This window comes from Schistocerca nitens, chromosome 4, assembly GCF_023898315.1.
Source record: "Schistocerca nitens isolate TAMUIC-IGC-003100 chromosome 4, iqSchNite1.1, whole genome shotgun sequence".
Taxonomy (NCBI): Eukaryota; Metazoa; Arthropoda; class Insecta; order Orthoptera; family Acrididae; genus Schistocerca; species Schistocerca nitens.
The window spans coordinates 186,444,647-186,456,121 of NC_064617.1; the positions used below are offsets into that span (position 1 = coordinate 186,444,647).

General features: G+C 48.7%; 1 pseudogene; it reads right to left on the minus strand.

Moving 5' to 3' along the window:
• Positions 1–3,382: 3,382 nt before the first annotated feature.
• Positions 3,383–3,500, minus strand: LOC126253999 (5S ribosomal RNA; annotated as a pseudogene).
• Between the last annotated feature and the right edge of the window lie 7,975 nt (positions 3,501–11,475).

Here is an 11,475-nt window from a genome sequence, read left to right on the forward strand (position 1 = left end):
TACAAATGACTTTAGGAAGTTAAATTGCAAGTGGACGTGCGTGTTTAAGCTAGTGCCTATCTGAATCTACATTTAAGTTCCGTTTTGTTTTGTGTTTTGAAACAACTAATTCTGCGTTGAGGACTAAAAGCTGTCCGTCCTTAAGAGTGATTATAGAACATACTGGTTTTGCTTATACACCTCCGGAAGTACCCAATGAGACATGGAGCAATCTTCCCTTGAACAGTTATGGTGGATGTTAAATAAAGCTGACCTCAACCAGAAGCTGCTTGTGTAGGCCCAATATACCCTTTGCTTCGTCTCACTTTTGCACAGCTTTATCCAGCAAGTTATAGGACGACAGATACGATGGTCTGCAAAACTTAAGGACGAGATTGTTTGTCCTTAGGATAATTTAGGTTAAGTAGTGTGTAAGCTTAGGGACTGATGACCTTAGCAGTTAAGTCCCATAAGATTTCACACACATTTGAACATTTCAATCGGCGCAGTGCCCCTTGTGTTCAAAATCCGAATAACTGCGCGCATATCGCACTTGGCGGTAACATCCAACGGGATCTCCATTCTCTACGGCTGCCAAGCCAAGACTGAGCGCCTCAGTGTGGCGTGCACATGTTTACACACAGCGCGTGCAGCACTCTTCATAACAGTATCACCAACTGCCACACAGAGTTCTGTACTTATAATAAAATAGGAGACCTTACTTTTGGGATTATTCTCTTACATTACTAGACTCGTACACAATAATAACACTTTGCTTTGGCGAAAATTAACAATGGCACCAAAGTATTGGGACGATCCACTTATGGAACATAATTCCTGTAGATACAGGGTGCGGCAGAACCGACTAAGCAGTTTCTATGGATTGCGACTAGGGCTGTGGTGGGGGTAGGCAGTTTACGTGGTCTGCCTTTGTTCAGTCGTTGACCCCATTTCAGTAGCCAAAATGGTCTGGACAGGTGCACATCGTGGTCTTGCCGTTCTCGCTTATTATGAAAACAACAGATCTGTGATCGCTACACAACGAGCTTTTCGGCGACAGTTCAGCATTCCACGCAACAATGCAGTTCCTAATGGAAGCACAATTCGGTCCTGGGTTCGGCAGTTGGAGGAAACTGGTAACACACTAGAGCAGATACACATGGCCGACGCAGATCCATCAGAACGCCAGAAAATGTGCAGCGGGTGAGAACAGCAGTTCAACAATCGGAGCAACGATCTGCTTGACGACATGCTGTTGCATTGGGGATTTCAGACCGCAGTTTCACAAGGATTCTGCAGTGCGATTTGAAGTTCCATCCTTTCAAAATAGTGATTGCTCAAGAACTACGCCCAGCAAACTGCGCCAACCGTCAAAATCTGTGTGAGCAAATGCTTGCTCAGATCCCTTCGAATGCATCTTTCTTCAGTAGTGACGAGGCACGTTTCCATCTTCTTTCACTACTGGGCTGAAAATAAGGCCCGAATTATTGATGAAAGACCACAACATTCTCCTAAAGTAACAGTGTGGTGCGCCATATCACAATATGGCACCGAGCGAGGTGGCGCAGTGGTTAGACACTGGACTCGCATTCGGGAAGACGACGGTTCATTTCCGCGTCCGGCCATCCTGATTTAGGTTTTCCGTGATTTCCCTAAATCACTCCAGGCAAATGCCGGGATGGTTCCTCTGAAAGGGCACGGCCGACTTCCTTCCCCATCCTTCCCTAATCCGATGAGACCGATGACCTCGCTGTCTGGTCTCCTTCCCCAAAACACCCCAACCCCACAATATGGCGTAGTAGGCCCTTAACTTTTTTGAGGAGGAAGGAGTGACTGTGACAGTGAATTCCACACGTTATGTTTCAGTGTCCCAAAATATTCTGCAACCGAGAATGGACGAGGTTGTTGAAGAACATGGACTGGGGGACTTGTGGTTCCAACAGGATGAGCTACTGCTCACACAGTTCGATTTTCACTTGACGTTTTGAGAGAGATGTTTTCGGGACGCCTCGCCTCTTTGAGGGATGATGTCGGGTGGCCTGCGCGGTCACCAGATTTGGGCACTGGTGACTACTTTATTCGGGGATATCTGAAGGAAAAGTTTTTGAAAAGCCACCCTCACACCGTACCAAAGTTAAAAGAGCAGATTATTGACGAAGTAAATGGCATACCCTACGATATGTGTGCAGGAGCTACTCGAAACTTCAGGGATCGTCTACAGCAATGTATTGATGCTATTCGGGGATATCTGAAGGAAAAGTTTTTGAAAAGCCACCCTCACACCGTACCAAAGTTAAAAGAGCAGATTATTGACGAAGTAAATGGCATACCCTACGATATGTGTGCAGGAGCTACTCGAAACTTCAGGGATCGTCTACAGCAATGTATTGATGCTATTCGGGGATATCTGAAGGAAAAGTTTTTGAAAAGCCACCCTCACACCGTACCAAAGTTAAAAGAGCAGATTATTGACGAAGTAAATGGCATACCCTACGATATGTGTGCAGGAGCTACTCGAAACTTCAGGGATCGTCTACAGCAATGTATTGATGCTATTCGGGGATATCTGAAGGAAAAGTTTTTGAAAAGCCACCCTCACACCGTACCAAAGTTAAAAGAGCAGATTATTGACGAAGTAAATGGCATACCCTACGATATGTGTGCAGGAGCTACTCGAAACTTCAGGGATCGTCTACAGCAATGTATTGATGCTATTCGGGGATATCTGAAGGAAAAGTTTTTGAAAAGCCACCCTCACACCGTACCAAAGTTAAAAGAGCAGATTATTGACGAAGTAAATGGCATACCCTACGATATGTGTGCAGGAGCTACTCGAAACTTCAGGGATCGTCTACAGCAATGTATTGATGCTAACGGTCGCCGTCTTGAGGACATTACTATCAAAACTAAATGAATGTGAAATGATATAAAGTACTAATTTAGAAAGTAAAAACATTTTTTCACTATACATCCAGCTTCACTTATTATTGCTCCCTAAAACCGCTTAGTCGGTTCTGCTGCACCCTCTACATCGAATACTCAAATTTCGATTTCACTTGGTAACTAAAACTTCCAGGCAGATTAAAACTATGTGCCGGACCGAGATTCGAACCTGGGAGCCAGGTTCGAGTCAGAGTCCAGCAGACAGTTTTAATCTGCCTGGAAGTTTCAGATCAGCGACTAGTACGCTGCAGAATGAAAGCACTCCGTCGTCAGGCCACATGTGGCCCATTGGGACCATCCGACCGCCGTGTTATCCTCAGCTGAGGATGCGGATATGAGAGGCGTGTGGTCAGCATACCGCTCTCCCGGTCGTTATGATGGTTTTCTTTGACCGGAGCCGCTACTATTCGGTCGAGTAGCTCCTCAATTGACATCACGAGGCTGAGTGCATCCCGGAAAATGGCAACAATGCATGGCGTCCCGGATGGTCACCCATCCAAGTGCCGACCACGCCCGACAGCGCTGAACTTCGGTGATCTGACGGGAACCGGTGTATTCACTGCGGCAAGGCCGTTGCCCGCAGAATGAAAGCCCATCCCGGAATTAAGTAATACCTCTTATACGAAACGTTGTGATTACACAGATCTTGTTTTGTGACGTCCCTTTGCGGAAAGATGCACTGTTACTTGTTTCTTTGTTGCTTGAAGCGTGTTTCCCTCTTTACCGGACCACACACTCCGAGATCGCAAGGCTTTACTGTCGATGCAATTAACCACTTTGATCGTTCCGGCCAGAATGTCTCGACCGGTCGTAAAAATGCATTCCGTGAGAGTGCTATCGGCGACCGGGGCTGTTGGCTGTGCATACAAGAGCGTATCTGTGGGGCCCGCTCCGTGGCCGGGCGCAGCTGATTACTCAGGTAGCGAGCGTGTCGCCCGGATGGGCGACATCCTGTGGTGGGCCGGCCTAACGATACACTCAATATTCTGTCAATAACGAGGCGAAGGTCCTGTCGGAGGGCGGGAAATTGGAGGCGGCGATAAGTGCGTTATCCAGCGCAGGTAAACCAGCTCGCGGCTGTTGGCACAAGCCTGTTTGTCCGGCGGGCAAACGTGATAATGAGCAAACGTTAGCTTTGGGGGCAAAGGTTGTCAGAACGGCAACGGCACGGCGGCGCACGTGAGAAGAAGAACGCCCACCCACACCGGAGGACACACACACACACACACACACACACACACACACACACACACACACACACACACACACACACCGGGTGTTTCTCGGAACGTCCACACCCGCGCGAACGCTTGGAATGTCCCATCGTCCCCTCGCGTCGGTAGCTGAGCACCCTTCTTCTTATTAGTCTTCCGACGTTGACATTTGGAAAAGCCATCCATAGGCCGCAGCCGGTGATGCATTCCTGTGATGCCTCGGCGTTCCCACAGTAAGCGACGCGACGAAAAATTTGCAGATGGTGGCAGCGGGGAGCATTTGAGGTGATAGACCAAATGGTGGGCCTGCCGGTGTGGCCGAGCGGTTCTAGGCGCTTCAGTCTGGAACCGCGCGACCGCTACGATCGCAGGTTCGAATCCTCCCTCGGGCATGGATGTGTGTGATGTCCTTAGGTTAGTTAGGTGTAATTAGTTCTAAGTTCTATGGGACTGATGACCTCTGATGTTAAGTCCCATAGTGCTCAGAGCCATTTGAACCAAATGGTGCCGTCTGCGTTGTTTCACTTCTGCGCAAAGAAAACAGCAGATCAACTTCGGCGGAAAATAAATCGACCTTTTGCTGTACGTGATCCTACAAAGGTGAAGCAAACTATGAAACGATGGTATGGTATTATTAGCCGGGAGACCCCATCTGCTGCTGTTCGTCGGTGTGGTGCAGGTCTTACTATTAAACGCCACTTCTGCTCCTTCCGCGTCCTTACGATGAAAATGAGATAAAATTATTACGACAGTATAAACGCCCAGTGCCCGAGCGAAGAAATTCTCCGACCGGCTGCTAGTCGAACCCTGGACCCGGACCGCGCGATCTAGAGGCAGCGACACTAGCATGTAGACTACGAACTGCGGTCAGCCTAAGAGGAATGACGCCGTTGATGTGTACGGCGTAAAAATTCTGAAAACAGACATCCTGCAACAACCGTCGGAAGAGTCCAGGCCGGAGGAAGGAGCGTTACGGTCTGGGGAATGTTTCCGTGGCATTCCCTGTGTGATCTCGTTATTTTCGAAGACACAGTGTATCAACACAATTATCCATTTATCCTTGGGAACCATGTCCACTTCTAGATGCAGTTTGTTTTTCCTCGGCATGATGACATCTGCCAGCAGGACAATGCACCGCGTATACGCCGTGATTCGAAGAGCACAAGGATGCGTTTTCCGTACTCCTCTGGCTACCAAACTCTCCGGATTTAAACCCAGTTGAAAATATGTGAGACCACCTCGATCGATTCGCTCTATGGATGCTCAACCGACAAGCTTAGTGCAGCTGGCCACGGGACTGGGGTCGACTTAGCTCAAATTCCTGTCGGTACCTCCACATTGCTGGCAAGTGGTTCTACACAACGCCGGTGATTATTTTGAAGGGCAATAACAGGTGCAAACATGTAACTCTTTTTGTATCGGTTGTGAATAAATAGTTGCCACTATTTAAGTTCCAACCCTCGTAGGAATATACATGAGGAATATATTAATTATTCTCTGTTAATGGTCTATACACAGTGGGCTATAGAGGTACCCCTCAAATATTCTAGAAGCAGCATGAGCAGTAAAGAACACAATTCGGATTTAAAAATTTTAATCTTGCTTTATATTCCTTTGTATATCCAGTGCTCAAAAAATTAGCAGCTATTGTGTTGCGTGAAACGTACAGTTTAACCATCTCGTATTGCCTTAGAATGGAGTTGTAACTTAAAAATGCGCTGAGCGTAGCCGTAAATATAGAGGTTGTAGAAGCAGAAGTGGATATTATCATTGGCCCCTAAACCGAAAAATTACATTACATCGACAAGACGGAAACCTTTCTCTTAAATATTGTAATTGCATAGTTTTTAAATAACACTCGCGTTCCATAATAATTAGTGATTCGGTGTGTTTGGAACGACTGCTATTATACTTCAATAACAGCAAAGCGTTCCATTGTGTCGGTGACAATGCTGATCATTCAGTCAGCGCAGGTACACCGCCGACCGGCAAACACGGCGGATCAGTCCTGGCGTGCGCTGCATTCCTTTATGTTGTTCTCTCGCAGCCGGACGGCCGAGTAGCCACACCCACCCCGAGCTCTTCGCCTTCACTGACATCAGGGCCGCGTGCAATGACGCGCGTGAAAACTTTATTGTTACAGGTACATGCCAGACACGCCACTGTAGCACTGCTGTGTCGGGTGATTCAGAAAGAAGGAACAAATTTGAATTTTTTGTTACAGACAAACTATAAGAGATGAAACAGACAACGCATGTCACTAGAAAGAGGAAGGTTCAAAGTTCTGACACAGCTGCAGTGTTGTTTGTTTATAGCAAACACGGCGACGTCACTACAAGAGATAATTATCTATGTTGGAATCTGCGCGAAGTCAATCCGTTGTCCAACTGCAACGAGCATTCCCCTTGATTCTCTGAACAAACAGATTTGTGACTGGCATACAAAATCCTTGGAAGCTGGTTGCATAGATAAAGGAAAGAGCACAATGTCGGCCACGCACGTATGGCAAAAATGTCGAACGTGCCCGAGATGTGTTCACACTAGGGCACCGTAGGGCGTAGCGGGAACTTGGATGGGTGACGTTGCAGGTACACCGCGCACTGTTGAAATTTTCCCCTTTGCCTTTACGGTAGAGGGGACAGGAAGAGTGGTGCCATGGAGTCCCTGATCAGTAGTCTTACCGCCAAATGCCCTGGATTTAATTCCAAACGTTTCTGCAGTGTGTCATGAAAGTGAGGGCAGGCGACACTGTTGATGGTCACCCGTCCGTCGAGAGTATCACGCACACGCGCGCGCGCGCGCGCACACACACACACACACACACACACACACACACACACACACACACACACACACATATTACACAGATCGAGGTGGCGCAGTGGACTCGCATTCGGGAGGACGACAGCTCAAATCCGCGTGCGGCCATTCTGATTTAGGTTTTCCGTGATTTCCCTAAATCACTTCAGGGAAATGCCGGTATGGTTCCTCTGAAAGGGCACGGCCGACTTCCTTCCCCATCCTTTCCTAATCCGATGGGACCGACGACCAAGCTGTTTGGTCCCTCCCCAAAATCAAGCAATGTAACGTATTGCGTATACACAGACAGAGATACCGTTTACTGTATGATTACACGATTCAGAACGATCACTCGAAAAAGTCACATCCATAAAATATGTTGGAGTATGGCGTACGGACCGGTTCAAAAATGGTTCAAATGGCTCTGAGCGCTATAGGACATCACTTCTGAGGTCATCATTCCCCTAGAACTTAGAACTATTTAAACCTAACTAACCTAAAGACATCACACACATCCATGCCCGAGCAGGATTCGAACCTGCGACCGTAGCGGTCGCGCGGTTCCAGGCTGGAGCGCCTAGAACCGCTAGGCCACTCCGGCCGGCCTACGGACCAGTTTAAAGCGGAACGACCGTATATAAGTGGTAGCAGGTAAGGGAAATGGCAGACTGAAATTAATTGGAAGAATCGTCTACCTCCTTCGTGGGACCACCTCTGTCGACCAATACCTGAATATTTTTCGTCGGTCTGGGATCCATACTGCATAGGACTAACAATGGAAATATGGAAGATCCAAAGGAGCAGCACATTGCGTTACAGGTTCATTCAGTAAGCGTCAAAGCTTCACAGAGATACTCGGGCAACACCAGTGGCACACGCTGCAAAAGAGGCGCTGTGCATCACGGTGTGGTTTACTATTAATGTTCCGAGAGTCTCAACCAATATATTTTTTCCTCCTTCGTCTATCTCGCGAAAAGACCATAAAGGTAAAATTAGAGAGATTCGAGGTGTCACGGAGGCTTACCAGCAATCATTCTTCCGGCGAAGCAGTCGCGGATTGGAGCAGAAAAAGTAGAAAGTGAGATTGGTCGACACAATACCCTCCACCACACTCCTTAAGGTGGCTTGCAGAGAATGGATGTAGATAGGACTTCTTAGGCTTTCGCGGCGTCATAGTTCTTGACAGTCTCCTCGGGTTTGCTGTCGAATCCTAAAGTCAACCTCATCCGATACTTCGGTGATCAGCCCATCTGCTATCTTCAAGAGAACGCTGCTGCCGAGTCCCACTGAAAATTGATGCCAAGGCTGCAGATAGTCGTCCCAGCGTTCCGTACCGTACAAGACGCATGCCCACCAACAACAGTGTCTGCTCTCCAAGACGATGAGCTGGTGGCGCCAGCCTTAGAATACCAGCGGCGGCGATGATTTGCGCCTTAGCATCGGTTTTCAGCGGGACTCATCAGCAAACGCAGCAGCAGCGTTCTCCTGAAGATGACGGACAGATGGGTCGCTGAAACATCGAATCATGTTGATTGTAGGATCCGGCAGCAACACCGAAGAGACTATAGATATGGGTGTAGAACACCTCCAGACCAGAAAAGTGGACTATAAACTAGTTTCGTGCTACCACTTCTTCGAACAGTTCTTGCATGTCCATCTCGTCTTTGTATTCCCGCAGCGTGTGTGGCACCACGTCTCGTGAAGAACTCAATCCACAGGGAAACGTTTGCAAAGACCTGTAGGGCCCCGCAGCCCTAGCTGCGAGTGTTTACGCCGCGGCGTAGCCGAGGGGTGGGCGTCGCGCGTGAGTCAGTGGGGACAGGTATCGTAAGGCGGACGGACAGGCTGGCAGGCGAGCCAATTAAGCGCGATCCGCGGCTAATTATTGCGTGGCATTAATGAACGCCCCCGCGCGCCTCTCTCCCTCCCCCCGCCCCTCCCCCACCCGCGCGCTCGATGAGTCAGCCGCTAACCGCCGCCCTCTTGTGCAGCCGCTACCGACGCCTTCGATCTGAGCCTAGGCTTTATTACTTAACTTACAATCGCTGCTGCAGTTTTTCTCTATGTGAGTCGCCGCAGTTGCTGTTGTTGGAGCAGCAGTATTTATCTAATTTACAGAAGTCGAAGGCAACCTAAGTGTTGTCTGGAAATACAACTACTAGACAATAAACAACAACAGGTTTCTTCCAATCAGAGACATGTTAAGACACAAATCAAGAAACAGTGAAAACGAAACAAAGAACAGGGATAAACAGACGCTAATGGCGAAGTGGAAGGAGTGTTTATTATTTTGTGGTGCACAGAGACATGATGGATTGAACGTCTCAAGGTCCGAGGGTGAATCCACACGCTGTACTAGAATGTTTTCGCTTCTTTCACATCTGAAAACGATTTGGTAATTGTTAAAATGCGAAGTTACATCCGCTTTAAGCTATAGGTTCCCCTACAGTTGGTTGGGGAAGTCAGTCAGAAGGTCGGAGGAAGGGAGACATCCAATTGACGTGTTTAAATCCACCTTTGGGTCAATAACGGCTCACAGTTTTACCTTTGTGTCAAAAGTACGTAAATAACTAGAAATCAAAGTATACGCAGAGCAACATTTACACACTACAGTTGGTTGGGGAAGTCAGTCAGAAGGTCGGAGGAAGGGAGAGGCAGACCACATCCAATTGACGTGTTTAAATCCACCTTTGGGTCAATAACGGCTCACAGTTTTACCTTTGTGTCAAAAGTACGTAAATAACTAGAAATCAAAGTATACGCAGAGCAACATTTACACAGTAGATACACCTAACTGTTACTAAATGGGCAATTCAAAATGTCGGAGCATTTTGTGACGTCATACACAACTCTAAAGAGAGGCGGACTGCAGAGCGGTGAGGTAACTGTTGTTGTAGGAAAGCGTGACACAGCAGCAGGAATGATAAGCGAACAAGTTGTCAGAGTAAACGGAAGACTTACATAACTTGTCTTTCTGCAAATGTACAAAGACTTATTACAAAAATTGCAGCCAGAGTCTAGCTCTCGATGTCAACTTGGAAGAGGCACTCTGAATCAAAGGCACGAGCGATGGTGTCGAAGCTGTGATTAGGGGTGTCTGCATAGCGTGTCCCAGTGGAAAGGCTCCAAGTGCGAAAGGCTGTATGTCTGCGGCCGATCGTCCTATACCGCGGCGGCAGAGGGCTCTTCTGAGAGCCGCTGGCGGCGTGGCCAGCGGGTGTGCACCATTGGGTCCGTCAAATCCTGCGCGATCGCCATTGGCGGCTGGCTGAAACTTCCAATTCTGTTGCCAACTTTGACGCCCGTGGGTGGTAGCGATACGTGATACCACACATAAATGCGCTACAAGGATTGTAACAGGATGGTGTAGTTCATATGAAAGTGTAACAAAAATGCGCAGCGAACTTAAATGGGGCCGCGCGGGATTAGCCGAGCGGTCTGAGGCGTTGCAGTCATGGATTGTGCGGCTGCTCCCGGCGGAGGTTCGAGTCCTCCCTCGGGCATGTGTGTGTGTGTGTGTCCTTAGGATAATTTAGGTTAAGTAGTGTGTAAGCTTCAGGATTGATGACCTTAGCAGTTAAGTCCCATAAGATTTCACGCACACTTAAGTGGGAATCCTTGGAAGAAAGGAAGATACCCCACACGTCCACAATTCATACAGAGTGGCTCCAGGAACACTCTTCTGAGTTTAAACTTTACCGCTGGCCACCAAACTCCTCAGACATGAACGTTATGGAGCGTATCTGGAATGCCCTGCAACTGTACAGAAAAGACCCGTACCCCCTCGTACTCTTATGGATTTATGGACAGCTCTGCAGGATTCATGGTGTCAATTTCCTCCATCTCCAGATATTAGTCGAGGCCATACCACGTGGTGTTGGTGGCACCTCTGTGAGCTCGCGGAGGCCCTACACGATATTGGACAGGTGTACCTTTGACTCTTCCGTGTATGATGTGACCCGTGTACTGAAGCAAGTGCTTCCCATTGAATTTAGTTGGTAATGTAGTAACGTTCTCAGCCTACGTCCAAGTTAATAATAAAATATTTTGTTGTAGAAATATATTTCCTGGCAGCCGTCGTAATTTGTTGTGCATCATCCGCGTGAGCGTACCCTGAAACGACGTGCAGAAGCTCGTGGGCATTTTGCGTGTTTTGCTGGCTGCCGCGGCGAGGGCTCCAGATGTTGTGGCGGTGTGGCCGGCGCGCCTGCTGCGGCCCCGGTCTGGCCGGCACAACATATCGACCGCGGCGGCTGCAGCTCGCGCCTTTTGTTTTCCCCGTAATTAACGCTGCCCGGAGCAGAGCGGAGCCGGCGACCGCCCACACCGCGCCACGCCGGCCAGCCGGAAAATTTCGCGCTGCTGCCGCGTCGCCACACCAGCCGCTGCCCCCGTCTACGTGTAGCTGCTGGCTGGCGGGCGGGCGGGCGACGACCTAGCTGGATGGGGGGAGTCACTTAATCTAATACGTGACGTGCGGAATGCAACACGCTTCCCGCGTGTTTCTCTGTCTGTTTAGATCCACACCTCCTGACACAAA